We start from the raw sequence: 15605 nt of genomic DNA, 5'->3' as shown, positions 1-15605 counted from the left end.
AGGTAGAGGTACTACACTTCCCCAGATAGTCAACTTTACATGGTGCTTCAATGCCCAATACCTTATAAAGATGAGTGATATATTTCTTTTTCTTTTCTTTTTTCTTGGTTTTTCAAGGTAGGGTCTAATTCTGGTTCAGGCTGACCAGGAATTAACTCTGTCATCTCAGGGTGGCCTTGAACTCATGGCGATCCTCCTACCTCTGCCTGCCAAGTGCTGGGATTAAAGGTGTGTGTCACCACGACTTGAATGCTATATTTCTAAATACAGTATATACACTGAATTAGAGACTTATTTGCTTATATGTCTCAAACAGAAAGACTACACATACATGGGAAGCAAGGAGCAAAGCCAAAAGTAACCTTGCTTTCACTTCTAGTAACCTATGAGATCTTTTGTCCTTCTGGTTCCCACAAAGTGAAATCTCCAGAGTTAAAGGACCTGATCCAAAAACTGACTTTTTAAAATAAGTTTATTTGTTTATTTTCCATGGAAGAGAAAGGGGGGGGGGAGAGAGAGAGAAAGAGAGAGAGAGAATATGAATGAATGAGAGAATGAGAATGGGAGTGCCAAGACCTAGTGCCACTGCAAACCATGGAAATATGCACCCCTTTGTGCATTTGGCTTTGTGTGGGCACTAGGGAATCAAATCCAGGCCTTCAGGCTTTGGAAGCAAGTGTCTTTAACCACAGAGCCATCTCTCTAGTCCCCCAACTGAATTTTTGACAATGGACATGGCAAAGGTTTTATAAAATAACAAATTATAGTTTGTGTGAAACAAGCTAATCAAAACCTTTGCTGTTTTGAAATAATACTGCATTATCATTTCTTACAGTTATATTAGTTAATTAGGCTCATTTGGGTAGTTTTTGCTTGCAGTCTGCCATGAGCTTATAGTCAAAAGTTGGCTGTGTCAGAATCATTTCAAGATTCCATTGAGTATGTATCTTTTTTCATTTGTATGTGTATGTGAATGCATGTTCATGTGCGTGAGGCCATATGTGTGTGATGAACATGCATACATGTATATGCACATGTATTTAGAGACCAGTGGTTGATGTGAAATGTCTTATTCCATCACTATCCACTTTCACTGGGCATAGTATCTTAGGTGGTGTTGCAGTCCGGTTCACATTGCTGGTAGAAATCACCCAACCAAGAGTAGCTTCTGGGAAAAAAGAGATTTATTTTGTCTTACAGGCTCGAGGGGAAGCTCCAAGATGGCAGGGGAAAATGATGGCATGAGCAGAGGGTGGACATAACCCCCCTGGCCAACAGAAGGTGGACCACAGCAACAGGAGGGTGTGCCAAACACTGGCATGGGAAAACTGGCTATAAAGCCCTTAAACCCACCCCCAACAATACACTCCCTCCAGGAGGCATTAATTCCCAAATATCCATCAGCTGGGGAGCTAGCATTTGCAACACCTAAGTTTATGGGGGACACCTGAATCACACCACCACAGGTGGTATTTTCTCTCATGTGACAAGTGCTTGGGTGAGGATGGCCAATTAGCTGAGGGCCAAAGGCATCTCTATTTGGCTTGCTTGGATTTCCTCACAGTATGGTGATAATCTAAGTAGTGCAACTGTTTACATGACAGGTATACCCCAGAGTAAATATACTTGGATATCAAGAGAGAAACTTCAAAGCTGCTTTTGACTAAGCCTTGGGAGTCAGATAGCATTACTTCCACAACCTTTGTTCAGTTGGCCAACTCTTAGTGTCAGTCTGGACTCAAGGGCAGGGAACCCCACAGAATAAATCTATTATTATTATTTTTTTTACCTGCAACCAAATTCAGAAAGTATATAAATTATGCAAGTGCAATCCTGATTTTTTTGCAGTTAAAATCAGATTAGAAATATCACAGGACACAAATTCTTCATGAAGATTTTTAGCTTTTAGAGAAGACTACATTTGTTTTAAAGTTATTAGCATAGCAGCTGTAACAGAATGAGACATGGCATTTATTTGAATCGGCATTGGTTAGCAGGCAACCAGGGCCCACAATATACACAGGGACACAGGGGTGGAAAAGAGTACTGAAAAGTGGAAAAAGAAAATATAAACAAGATTAAACAAAAGAAAAAATTATCCTTTAGAGACTCCTAGAAAAGAGGTCTCCCAAGAAGAAGTGAAAATTAATTTTTGAAGCAGTCTGTAGTTTTAAGAAACATTCACAAATTACATATTCAATCATATTTAAATTTATAAAGCAAATATATCTTTTTTTTTGAAAGGTAGCACGTGGATTTATTCATTAAGATGTGTCTAATACAGCCACTGGGGTTTGCCCATGGTGCTCTTGATGTACAAAGCCCGGACATTCTGCCAATTCTTTTTGAGCAAGGACACCAGGAAGTTGACCGCCAGGTGGATGTTGTACACCAGCTCATCGTCCGTCATCTTCACGTGGCCAACCGCCACAGCCAGACACAGCACCTTCTTCATCTGGAACTTGATGGTGGACTTCACCTCATCAACTTTGGCCACCATGTTTTCATTGTGAGTCAGCAGAGAAGGGAACTTGCCCGCCTGTTCAGGCCAGGGCCCAGGATTCATGGAATTTGCTTGATCAAAGACTCAGATGCCAAAAAGGCATCATACTTCTTGGCCAACTTCTTGACTAGTTTCTTGTTTTTGTTAAGCTTCTTCAGACCCCGATGTCCATATGAGGGATGTCCACAGCCTTGGCCTCGTCACAGTGCTGCTGGTCCCCCAAGACGCACACGGAGAACTTGGGACGGGGAGTGGACTTAAGCCTGACGGTGCCCGAGAATCTCTTGTCCTTCTGAGGGTCATAGTTCTTCAGGCTGATCTGCAGCGCCTCCATCTCCAGGAACTTTCGGCGCTTGCGCTAGTTCCCGGGCAGGACTTCCCCACCGCCTCGTACAGGGTGTCGCGAGAGACTTTGCTGCTCCTGGCGACGGCTCCAAGCTGCGATCACCGGAAAAGAACACATATATCTTTGTATAATATATAAACTGAGTGATGTTTCTTGAGCAATTCCCCACCTTGACTTGGTTCTCAACAGATAGCTCTGGAGAACACCACATCCAAGTCATATCTCTACTACATGCTAGAGGTAGATGGGGTAAGTTTTTTTTTTTTTAATTTTTGTCTCTTCATAACTTACTTTCCTCAACTACAAAGTAGAGACAATAATGCTATCACATTTTATGTAATTGTAACGAATGAATACAAGAAGCCATCTGCTGAATTTGAACATGACTTGTCCCCCACATGTTCCTATACTTGATGCCTCCTCTCCATTGGGGGTTCTAGAAGTCTTGGAAGGTTGTAGATGCTTTAGGAAGTAGAGCATTGCTGGACAAAGTGGATAACTTGGGGACAGGCCTTGAGAATTTGTAGGCTGGCCTCATTTCCTGTGCATTCTCTGCTTTCTGTTCTGATAAATGTGAACAAAAAGCTGTCACAGTGTTGCCATTCTTTGCCAGGATGGACTGTATCCCCTAAAACTTGGAGCCAACATAAACCTATTCTGCCTTCATCTGTTTCTTGAGAGATCATAACAATGAGAATAATACCTAATACACCATGTGGTATACTTTCCAAGTATCTGGTATAATCTGGCACTTAATAAATATAGGTAATATTATCATGATTTGTTTTATTATTTCCAAATTTAATAACTGTTGGAATAGCACATGAGGCATATCATAAAATACACATGAACAGACACATGCTCAATTTTACTTGATGAAAAAATTAAAAAAGAGTAATCAATTTTTTGAGTTTGTAGTTTTTATTTTTATATATATTTTTTATTTTTAATTAGTTTTGTACTCAGTGAGTACAGTCAAGTAGTTATCATTGTTAACCTCCTCCCTGTCCTCTCCTCTCCCCATGGCTCCTCCTTGTTGGGGTATATGGGTCATGCATTGTGGAGTTAACCAACAGTTACGGGTAGGAGGGAATGTTTCTGTGTATCATGACCCAACATGTGGCTCTGACATTCTTTCCTCCTCCTCCTCCACAAATTTCCCTGAGCCATGTTGGGTTCATTTTAGGTCTGCTTCAGTGATGAGGTCTTGGGAACCTCTGTGTCTCTGAATATCTGATTTGGTAGGAGTTGATTGTTCTCTGTGTTGATCTCCTTCACCCTTATGCTGGTACCAGGTTCACCAAGAAAACAGCACACTTGCTTGTTTCACCAATTATTCTTAGTTTCAGCTTGGTTCCTTTTGAGGTATGATGGGGTGGTTCTTTCCTTAGGATCTGTCTTTCTGAAAGAGAGAAGCAGGTTCTCCAACAGAGATTAAAGTTAGCCCCAGATAAATGGAATAACCCTTATTTTTTTAGCGAGAATTTAATAGATGTAGGCCTTCTTATAGTCCACAATTGGTGGTAGCTTGATAATGGGGAGTGGGCTCATTTTCTGATCTGTTTCTGACTTCTTTCCCAGCTCCAGCTATGGGTTCCATTCTACTGAGCAGATCAGTTAGCCAAATCAAGAGCAGTTGGTTTCCCACTGTGGCTGTGTGCCACTATTGCACTTGTATTAGCATCATGACTGGTTATTTGCTGCTAAGTAGGTTAGACCATGAGTTTCTTGAACAGATATTGGTCATTTTCCCCCAGCCACCCATGTAGCACCTTCTGGCACTAGACGTGCTGGTTGACTGGGGACTGACTCTCTTCCAGCTTCCAGCCATGTCACTCCATGTTACATGTCAACTGCATATTGTGTCTTCAGCAGCAGGGTCTTACCACTAACCTTTGTTGGGTCATCAAGTACTCTGACAGAAATCTGACTTTCTTTTAGGAAACCTTGTAGGTCTCTGATCAAATTCTCATTGTGGATGATAGTCACCTGCTGGTACTGGGAGTTACAGGTCAGTGCCTACGAAGAGAAGGAAGAAAAAGATAAGTAACATAAAAGAGTTAGAGAGAAAGCGGGGGGGGGGGGAGAAACAGTAGAAGACTAAGGTCAGTCTTCATTGTACCTTCTCCAGGGCCTTGTGACTCAGGTTTTCCCTCTAAGGGCCTGGTGAAGGTTCAACCATTTGGCTTGCCTTTTAGGATGTAGAATTTTATGGCCATTTGGGTCCAGTTTTGTGTCACCCTTCCCCTCTCTTGACCTCCCCTCCCACACTACTGTCTGGTCCTCGAGATGCTTGCTAGGTATGTTGGTGTCTTGGATAGATTCAGGTTACATGCTGTAGATGAGGGAGAGTATGTGGTAATTACCTTTCTGTGATTGGGTGAGTACACTGAGAATGATCTGTTCCAGGTTTGGCCATTTTTCTTCAAATTTCTCTGTGTCATTTTTTCTTGCTGCTATGTAGAATTCTATCATGTATACACCACGTCTTAGTTATCCATTCATCTAGTGATGTACATCTGGGTTGATTTCAGCTCTTAGCTATTACGAATTGAGCAGCTATATACATGGTTGAGCAAATATTTCTGGACTGAGGCTTGAAGGTTTTAGGGTACATGCCAAGTAAGGGAATAACAGGGTCTGTTGGTAACTCTATAGTCAGCTTTTTTAGGAGTCCACATATTGCTCTCCAAAGTGGTTGTACCATCCTACATTCCCACCAACAGTGGATGAGTGTTCCTACTTCTCCACATCCTCTCCAGCATTTATACTCATTTGATTTTTTTAATGTTTTCTATCCTTACTGGTGTAAGGTGGAATATCATAGTTGTTTTAATTTGCATTTCCCTGATGATTAGGGGTGATGAACATTTTCTTGAGTGTGTGTTTGCCATTTGTATTTTTTTCTCTGTGAACTGTTTGTCCAGTTCTTTGCCCATTTTGTGAGTGGGTTGTTTGACTTTTTTTTGTTTAGATTTTTGAGTTCTTTGTAGATTCTAGAGATTAGGCCTCTGTCAGTTGGTTATTCAGCAAATATTTTCTTCCATTCTGTGGGTAATCTATTGGCCTTTCTTATTGTATGCTTGTCTGTGAAGAAACTCTTTAGCTTTATGTGATCCCCTTGGTTGAGTGATTGTTTAACATCCTGTGCTACTGGGGTTTTGTTCAGGAAGTCTTTTTTCCCCATATACCATGGAAAGTTCCTAAGTTACTCCTATATTTTCTTCTAGTAGTGGCTGAGTTTCCAGTCTTATATTGAGGTATTTGAGTCATTTGGACTTGAGTGTTTTCATGGTGAGATGCATGGATCAAGTTTCAATTTCCTACATATGGTTAACCAATTTGTCCAGCCCCATTTGTTGAAGATGCTTTTTCCAGCCTATATTGTTAGGACCTTTGTCAAATATCAAGTAGCTGTAGTTGCTTGATCCAATGTCTGGGTCCTCGATTATATTCCATTGGTCTATAGTCCTGTTTTTATGCCAGTACAATGCTGTTTTTATTATATGGCTTTATAATATAGCTTTAGATCCAAAGGTATTTCTTTTGCTGAGACCTTCTGCCTTTACATATGAACTTTGAGATAATCTTTTCTATTTCTATGAAGAACAATGTTGAAATATTAATTGGAATTCCATTAAAGCTCTAAATTGCTTTTGGTAGGATTGCCATTTTGACATTGTTAATTCTGCCTATCCAGGAGCATATCAGGTCTTTCTATTTTCTCAACTTCACCTCAATTTGAGTGTTTTTTTTAAATTTTTGTTTTATAGATCTTTCACTTCCTTGGTTAGTGTTATTCAAGGGCATTTTATTTTTGTTTTGTTGCTATTAAAAATGGGACCATGTCCCTTATTTCTTTCTCTGTATCTTTGTTATTTGCATATAGAAAGGCTACTGATTTTTGTGCATTGATTTTGTATCCTGCTACTTTGCTGAAGGACTTAATCATCTTCAAGAGTTTTGAGATGGAGTCTCTCAGGTGTCTTACTTATAATGTCATGTCATCAGTGAATAGAGCTAATTTAACTTCTTTCTTTACATATTGTATCCCTTTTATTTCTTCCTCTTGTCTTATTGCTTGAGGAAGTTCGTCTCAGTGAACCTAAAGCTGTCTGATACAGAACTTGGTATTGAGGAGTGAACTGAGATGAACCCAACCATGTGGATGTTGATCTTTTGGAACCTTTGTTTTAGAGGAATAGGCATGGACTTGGTGCTTGCAACTGAAGATGTCTTCTGGAGTGGTAAGCCAAGTTTTATGGTCTATTATTATGAGAGTCTGAGAATGCTAAGTGCAGACAACATTGAACTTTGAGGGTTGGTTTATGAGCTTTTTAAGGGGAGGGAAAGACTGCAGAGGACTTTGTTGGAACTGGGATACTGGCATAAGGGCTGGCTGCATCCTGCTGCCCAGGCCCAGGGAGTTTGATCAAGGTTAAATTTGTAATGGACTGATGTTATTGGCTAAAGATATAGACTGAGAGATTTTAAGATTTTAAGCTGGAAAACCTTAAGCAAGTTAAAATTATAGGCACTGAGACTGGTTTTAGGTTACTGAATCTGCTATTTTCAAATACATTAGCAATCTTGGAGGAAGATGGTCCAATTGCTTTACCATGGAAAGGATGCCTGAGGAAAGACTATCATAGAAATGCAAACACTTTTGGAAAGTGTTGATTGGAGAAGGAACCTGCTTTTCAAGGTTATGATTTATTTTGTCTGTGAATTAGGAATATGGCTGTGTCCTACACACCTGGTATTGGTTAGGAGGTTGGGGAGAAGAACTGTGAAATGCTGTTTTTTAGATACAACATAGCCCTTACACTTATGAACTCATAGCAGCTGAGGTTTCTTGCACAAGATTGAGCCTGTCAACTTTACCATCAACGTGGGAAGAATGCACAAGAACCAAACCCTCCCAGAGTAGCTAATCGCAGCTAATAGTTGCTGGGACAGGAAGAGTCAGGTTCATCCGTGGTGTAAGCACTGGTAAGTTGCCCACTCCACATTAAGTAACCTTACAGTCATGATCATATAAACAACTCTAATTTAACTCAATGGGTTAAAAAAAACAAGTAGGGGGATTAAGATGGCTCAGAAATTAAAGAAATTAAAGAAATTAATTAAAGAAATTAAAGCTTGCAAAGATTTATAATGTGGGTTCAATTTCCCTGTACCCATGTAAAGCCAACACACAAAGTAATGCATGCATCTGCCATTTATTTGCAATAGCAATAAGTGCTGGCATACCCACTCTTTCTCTTTCTCTTATCTATCAAATAAATAAAAATATTAACAAAACAGGTATGAGATAAGATGAGTTTTAATGGGGAAGAAAAAGGGTGTTAACGGAAGGGAGATAGGGATAAGAGAGGATAATTGGGGGGAATAAGATCAAAGTACATTATAGGAATGTGTGAAAATGTTAAAATGGAAAAAAGAAATAAGAACTAAAAATTCATCTTGAAAAAATGTAACAAGGGGGAGAAAGTCAGCATAAAATGATTAAAACTTTTTGTTTTCATATGCGTTTATTTTGTACAGACGTTGGACTCTTTTCATACTTTTAATTCTTAGTTTTAGTTACTTTTAATACCCATTTTATTTGAAATTATTTGTTCATATATATTGTAATTTCTAAAATTAGTATAATTTCTTTGGAAGAATATTTTATTTATTAAGATATTGAATAGTGCTGGAGAGATGACGTAGTGGTTTAAGGTGCTTGCTTGCAAAGCCTGATGGCTCAGGTTCAGTTCCTCAGTACCCATGTAAAGCCAGATGCACAAAGTGGTGAATGTATCTGGAATTCATTTTCAGACCCTGGTATGACTATTATTTCTGTTTTTTCCTCTCTATTTAGTAAGTAAGTAAATAAATGTTTTTCAAGAAAATAAAGATATTGAAGAGGTTTCTTTATAAAATAAATATCTCACATTATATAAGCCATAAAATCTGTTTCCCTAGAAATATTTAAGATGACCTAGAGTTCCTGGCTTCTGCAAGTGTTAGACCAGAATAGACAAATACCACATGAATTTATTAATGCATGTAAAATTCAGGGTGAGCTGTTCAGAAAAACATCACTCTCGTCTTAGGGAACTCTATACAAAGAAATAGTAATAGAATAGAGAAGGTTTTAAAAAGAAGAAGTTTACAATTGGGACTGATAGAATAGGGCCTGGATAAATTGATACATAGGAGAACGGAACTTGGTCATGAAATTTCCTAAAGTTCAGGAAAATTTACAAGAAAATCTTCCTTCAATAATATTAAGGCTTCTCATTCTTTTCTGTTCTAGATCCACTCCTTACCAATCTCAAGGCACCAACACCATTGATTTATGGTTCTGAGTTATGCTAATTGGCATTACCTCTGGAGTCTGTCACATTTCATTAAAGTTTTCTAGGACATAGGTTCTCAAGTCTGACTGCCCCAGTATACATTGGAGAATTTTAAAAATCATTTACTATTGAGCCTCAGACAATATAGAGACACATTCTAGAATTGTTATGTGACATCATCCTCAATAAGCAAATGACAGAGAAAAAATGAGAGGGGAAGTTCTAGAACAAATCAAACATTAACAGAGGCAGACTTACTAGCCACATAAATACAATTTGAAGATTATATTGTAGGAAGGAGATGGACACACTGTTTTAAGTTTGTGGAAACAAGTTTTACAAAATCTATAAATAGGGCTCAAAATTTGAGTGATGTAGAATTTTGGTTCATATTTGATCATCATGAAGGGGAACATTTTGCACATGTAAGTTGACTATTGATTACTCGAATTTGACCTTTACTTTTCTCATTCAGGCTTCACTGAGCACAAGGTATCTGGAATAGTTCTAACAGTTTACAACTCTAACACCAGCCAAAACTTTATTAAGGACTTGACATTAGGGCCAAAGCTAGGATTTGAGTTTTGTAGTTCTAAACAATCACTAATTAACAGTCTATTACTTAAAATTATACCATTGTAAAAATTCAGAATTTAAGGATCTCTTGAGTTTACCTAGCCTTCTTTCCTTATTTTAAAGATAAGAAAAATGCCATTAAAGCATTCTAGATTTGGCAAAACAAGCAATCACAGCTACCATGCATACTTCAATATCAGTATTTTTGGCTTTGTTCTTATTTCCTGATCCTCTCCTACTCTAACTAAGCACAATACAAAAATCTCTACATTTTTTTTTTTTTTTGCTATTAGAAGGAAACTTGCTTCTTTTCTTTCACAAAATACATGTATTTATTTATTTTAAATATTAAAACTTTTGTGCTTATTCCACTATTTTTGTGTTAAATAGTTTTGTACTCAGTGAATACAGTCAAGTTAGCACCATTGTTAGGCTCATCCATGTCCTACCCCCTCCCGCTGGCCCCTCCTTGTTGAGGTATATGGGTCATGCATTCTGGAGTTAGCCCACAGTTATGGGTAGGAAAAATGTCTCTGTATCATGACCCAGCGTATGGCGCTGACATTCTTTCTGCCCCCTATTCCGCAAGATTTCCCTGAGCCATGCTGGGTTCATTTTTGGTCTGCTTCAGTGATGAGGTGTTGGGGGCCTCTGTGTCTCTGGATATCTGATTTGGTAGGGGTTGATTGTTCTCTGTGTTGATTTCCTTCACTTCTTGTGCTGGTACCTAGTTCAACAAGAAAACAGCACCCTGGTTTGTTTTGCCAATTATTTTTAGTTTCAGCTGGGACCCTTGTGAGGTATGATGGGGTGGCTCTGTCCTTAGGGTCTGTGTCCATCTGAAAAAAAAGAAGCAGATTCTCTAATGGAGAGTAAAGTTAGCACCAGACAAATGGGATAACCCTTATTATTATTATTTTTTTATAGAGAATTTAATCGGTGTAGGCCCGCTTGGAGCCCATGATTGGTGCTAGCTTGATAATGGAGAGTGGGCTCATGTTTGTATATGGTTCTGACTTGTTTCCCAGCTCCAGCTATGGGTCCCATTACACTGAGTGGAACAGTTAGCCAAATCAAGAGCAGGTGGATTCCCACCATGGCTGTGCAGCACTATTGACTTGTATGAGCACCACGACAGGTTATTTACTGCTAAGTATGTTAGACAATGAGTTGCTTGGACAGATATTGGTCATTTTCCCCCAGTCGCCCATGTAGCACCTTCTGGCATTAGACATGCTGACTGTCTGGGGACTGACTCACTTCCACCTTCTGGCCATGTCACTCCATTTTACGTGTCAACCTCATATGGTGTCTTCAGCAGTAGGGTCTTACCACTAACCTTTGGTGGGTCATCAAGTACTCTGACTAAAAGATGTCTTTCTTTTAGGAAACCTTGTAGGTCTCTCTGATCAAAAGCTCATTGTGGATACCTACATGCTGGTACTGAGAGTTATAGGTCAGTGCCACTAAGAGACGGAAGTAAAAGATAATTAATATAGAAGAGTTAGAGAGAAGAGAGAGAGAGAGAGGCTGTAGAAGATTAAGGTAAGCCTTCATCATACCCTGTCCAGTGCCTTGTGGCTCAGGTGTTCCCTCTAAGGGTGTGGTGAAGGTTCAACAATTTGGTCTGCCTTTTAGTATGTAGAATTTTATGGTACCATTGCCATTTGGGTCTAGATTTATGTCTCCCACTCCCTCCCATCCCTCCTGGCCCACCCTATGGCCTAGTCCTTGAGATCTTGCTGGGTATGTTGGTCTCTTGAGTAGATTCAGGTTAGGTGCTATAGATGAGTGAGATTATGCAGCGATTATCTTTTTGTCATTGGGTAAGTTCACTGAGAATGATCTGTTCCAGGCTCAACCATTTTTCCTGAAATTTCATTCTGTCATTTTTTCTTACCATTGTGTAGATATACCACATCTTAGATATCCATTCTCCTAGTGATGGACATCTGGGTTGATTCAAGCTTTAGCTATTATGAATTGAGCCACAATAAACATGGTTGAGCAAATCTTTCTGGACTGAGGTTTAAAGGTTTTAGGGTACATGCCCAGTAAGGTAATAGCTGGGTTTGTTGGTAACTTTATAGTCAGCTTCTTTAGGAGTCTCCATATTTCTTTCCAAAGCAGTTGCACCATCTTGCATTCCCACCAATAGTGGATGAGGGCTCCTAATTCTCCACATCCTAGCCAGCATTTATTTTCATTTGATTTTTGTTGTTTGCTATCCTTACAGGGGTAAGGTAGAATCTCATAGTTGTTTTAATTTACATTTCCTTGATGATTAGGGATGATAAACATTTTCTTAAGTGTGTGTTTGCCATTTGTATTTCTTCCTCTGTGAACTGCCTGTTTAGCTCTTTGCCCCATTTTGTGAGTGGGTGGTTTAACTTTTTATTGGTTAGGGTTTTGAGATCTTTGTAGATTCTAGAGATTAGGCCTCTGTCAGTTGGATAACCAGCAAATATTTTCTCCCATTCTGTGGGTAATCTATTGGCTTTGCTTATTTTATGCTTGTCTGTAAAGAAACTCTTCAGTTTCATGTGATCCCATTGGTTGAGTGACTATTTAAGATCATGAGCTACTGGGGTTTCATTCAGGAAGTGTTTTTCCATATCAAGGAAAGTTCCTCCTGTTTTCTCTTCCAGTAGTAGCAGAGTTTCTGGTCTTATATTGAGGTCTTTGATCCATTTGGACTTGAGTGTTCTGCATGGCAAGATGTGTGGATCAAGTTTCAATTTCCTGCATATGGTTATCCAGTTTGTGCAGCACCATTTGTTGAAGATGCTGTCTTTTTTTCCAGCCTATATTTTTAGGCCCTTTGTCAAATATCAAGTAGCTATAGTTGCTTGACCCAAAGTCCGGGTCCTCAATTCTATTCAATTGACCTATACTCCTGTTTTTATGCCAGTACCATGCTTTTTTTTTTTTAAAAAAAAAATTACTATAGCTTTGTAATATAGCTTTGTATCAGGTATGGTGATGGCTCCAGAAGAATTTCTTTTGCTGAGGATATGCTTGGATATCTGAGGCCTTCTGCTTTTCCATATGAAATTAAAAAAAAATTTTTTTTTGTTTATTTATTTATTTATTTATTTATTTGAGAGAGACAGAAAGAGAGAAAGATGCAGATTGAGAGAGAGTATGGGGCATGCCAGAGCCTTCAGCCACTGCAAATGAACTCAAAACATGTGTGCCCCCTTATGCATCTGGCTAATGTGGGTCCTGGGGAATCAAGCCTCAAATGGGCATCCTTAGGCATCAGAGGTGACTGCTTAACTGCTAAGCCATCTCTTCAGTCCCCTCCATATGTAATTTGAGATCATTTTTTTCTATTTCTGTGAAGAACAATGTTGGGATTTTAATTGGAATTGCATTAAATCTGTATACTGCCATTGGTAGGATTGCCATCTTCACAATGTTAATTTTGCCTACCCAGGAGGATGGGAGGTCTTTCCATTTTATGAAGTCCTCCTAAATTTATTTTTTGAGTGTCTTTATGATTTCATTATATAGATCTTTCACTTCCTTAGTTAATGCTATTCCCAGGTACTTTATTATTTTTTTCCTTGCTATTGAAAATGGGACCATATCCCTTATTTATTTCTCTGTATCTTTGTCATTTGCATATAGAAAGGCTACTGATTTTTGTCCATTGATTTTGTTTCCTGCTACTTTGCTATAGGAGTTAATCACCTTTAAGAGTTTTGGGATGGAGTCTCTCAGGTCTCTTATGTATACAATCATGTGAATACAGCTAACTTAACTTCTTCCTTTCCAAATTGTATCCCTTTTCTTTCTTTCTCCTATTTTATTGCTTGAGCTAGGACTTCCTGTATTATATTGAAGAGCAGAGGTAAATGCGGACAACCCTGTCTTGTTCCTGGTCTCAATGGGAAGTCCTCCAGTCTCTCTCCATTAAGTATTATTTGGGCCTTAGGAGCTTTGTATATTGCCTTTTATTATGTTAAGATATGAATCAACCATGCCAATTATCTCTAATATTTTGATCATGAAATGATGTTGTATTTTGTCAAAGGCCTATTCTGCTTCTATCAAAATGATCATGTGGTTTTTTGTGCTTAATCTTGTTTATGTGGTTTATTATATTGACAGATTTCCATATGTTGAACCACTCCTGTGTTCCTGAGATGAATCCCACTTGGTCAAGGTGAATAATGCTTTTGATGTGTTGTTATAGTCAGTTTGCAAGGATTTTGTTCAGGATCTTTGCATATAGCTTCATCAGGGAAATAGGCTGGTAGTTTTCTTTTCTTGTGGCATCTCAGCCTGGTTTTGGAATTAGGGTGATACTAGCTTCATATAAGGAGTTGGGGAGCTTTCCCTATTCTCCAATTGTGTGGCACAATGTGAGAAAGATTGGTTTGAGTTCTTCCATGAAGGTTTGCTGGAATTCGGCTGAGAATCCATTTGGTCCTGGACTCTTCTTTTTGGAGAGTTTTTAATTTATTTTATTTTATTACTTTTTCAATCTCAGTGAGTGTGATAGGTTTGTTTAGGAAATTAATGTGCTCTGAGTTTAACTTTGACAGATAGTATGTGTCCATGAATTTAGCCATCTCCTCCACATTATCCAGTTTTGTGGAGTAGAGGTTTTTGAAATCAGTCCTGATGATTCTCCCAATTTCATTTATGTCTGTTGTGATCTCTCCTTTTTCATTTTGAATTTTGTTAATTTGAAGCATCTCTTTTTTTGCTTGATCAAATTGGCCAGGCATTTGTCAATCTTGTTTATTTTTTTAAAGAAGCAGCTCTTTGTTTTGTCAATTTTCTTAATTGTTTTCTTAGATTCTAATTCATTAATTTCTGCTCTGTTCTTAATTATTGCTTTCCGTCTTGAGCTTTTTGGGTTGGATTCTTCTTGCTTTTCCAGTGCCTTTAGGTGGATTAGGTTATTGATTTAGGATCTTGCTGTCTTATTTATGAAGGCTTTAGTGCTATGAATTTTCCCCTGTGGACTGCCTTTATTGTGTTCCATACCTTTTGGTTCAATGTGTTCTCATTGTCATTCATTTCTAGAAATTTCGCAATTTCATTTTTCAAATTTCGTCCACTATCCATTTATTGTTTAAAAGTGTGCTGTTCATTTTCCAGGTGCAAATGGCATTCTTGGTGGGTCTTTTGTTGTTAATTTCTAGCAATATAGCACTGTGATCTGATATCATGCATGGAATTATGTCACTATTCCTAAATATATGGAGGCAGGCTTTGTGACCCAGTATATGATCTATTTTAGAGAATGTTCCATGGGCTGCTAAGAAGAATGTGTAGTCTGTGGATTTGGGATGGAAAGTTCTGTAGATGTCCATTAGGTCTAAGTGATCTATGGTTTTGTTAAGCTCTCTTACTTCTCTGTTGACTTTCTGTTGGGATGACCTGTCTATTACTGATAATGGCGTACTGAAGTCCCCAACTATGATGATGTTGGTGGTTATTTCTGTTTTATTGTCAAGTAGGTTTTGCTTTGGGAACTGTGCTGCCCCCATATTTGGTGCATACAAATTTATGATTGTAATATCCTCTTTATGGATTGTTCCCTTGAAAAGTAGGAGGTGGACTTCATCTTTTAAAATTATTTTTGGTTTGAAGTCTATTTGATGCAATATTAGCATAGCTACACCTGCTTCTTTCTTATTCTTGTTTGTTTTGAATATTGTTTCCACCCTTTCACCCTGAGGAGGTGTCTGTCTTTAGTGGTGAGATGGGTTTCTTGAAGACAACAGATTGAGGGTTCTAATTTTCTGATCCATCCTGTTAGCTTGTGTCTCTTGATGGGTGAATTAAGGCCATTAATATTTAGGATAATGACTGT

General features: G+C 38.5%; 1 pseudogene and 1 gene segment (V, D, J or C); both read right to left on the bottom strand.

Moving 5' to 3' along the window:
- Positions 1-15605, bottom strand: part of LOC101600058 — a 746857-nt gene that overhangs the window by 230012 nt on the left and 501240 nt on the right.
- LOC105944255 overlaps positions 2231-15605 on the bottom strand; it is a 171599-nt pseudogene continuing 158224 nt past the window's right edge.

This window comes from Jaculus jaculus, chromosome 7 (genome assembly GCF_020740685.1).
Source record: "Jaculus jaculus isolate mJacJac1 chromosome 7, mJacJac1.mat.Y.cur, whole genome shotgun sequence".
In the NCBI taxonomy this organism is placed as follows: domain Eukaryota; kingdom Metazoa; phylum Chordata; class Mammalia; order Rodentia; family Dipodidae; genus Jaculus; species Jaculus jaculus.
The sequence above is the reverse complement of the archived record's forward strand: the minus strand, read 5'-3'. Positions and strand labels throughout refer to the sequence as shown.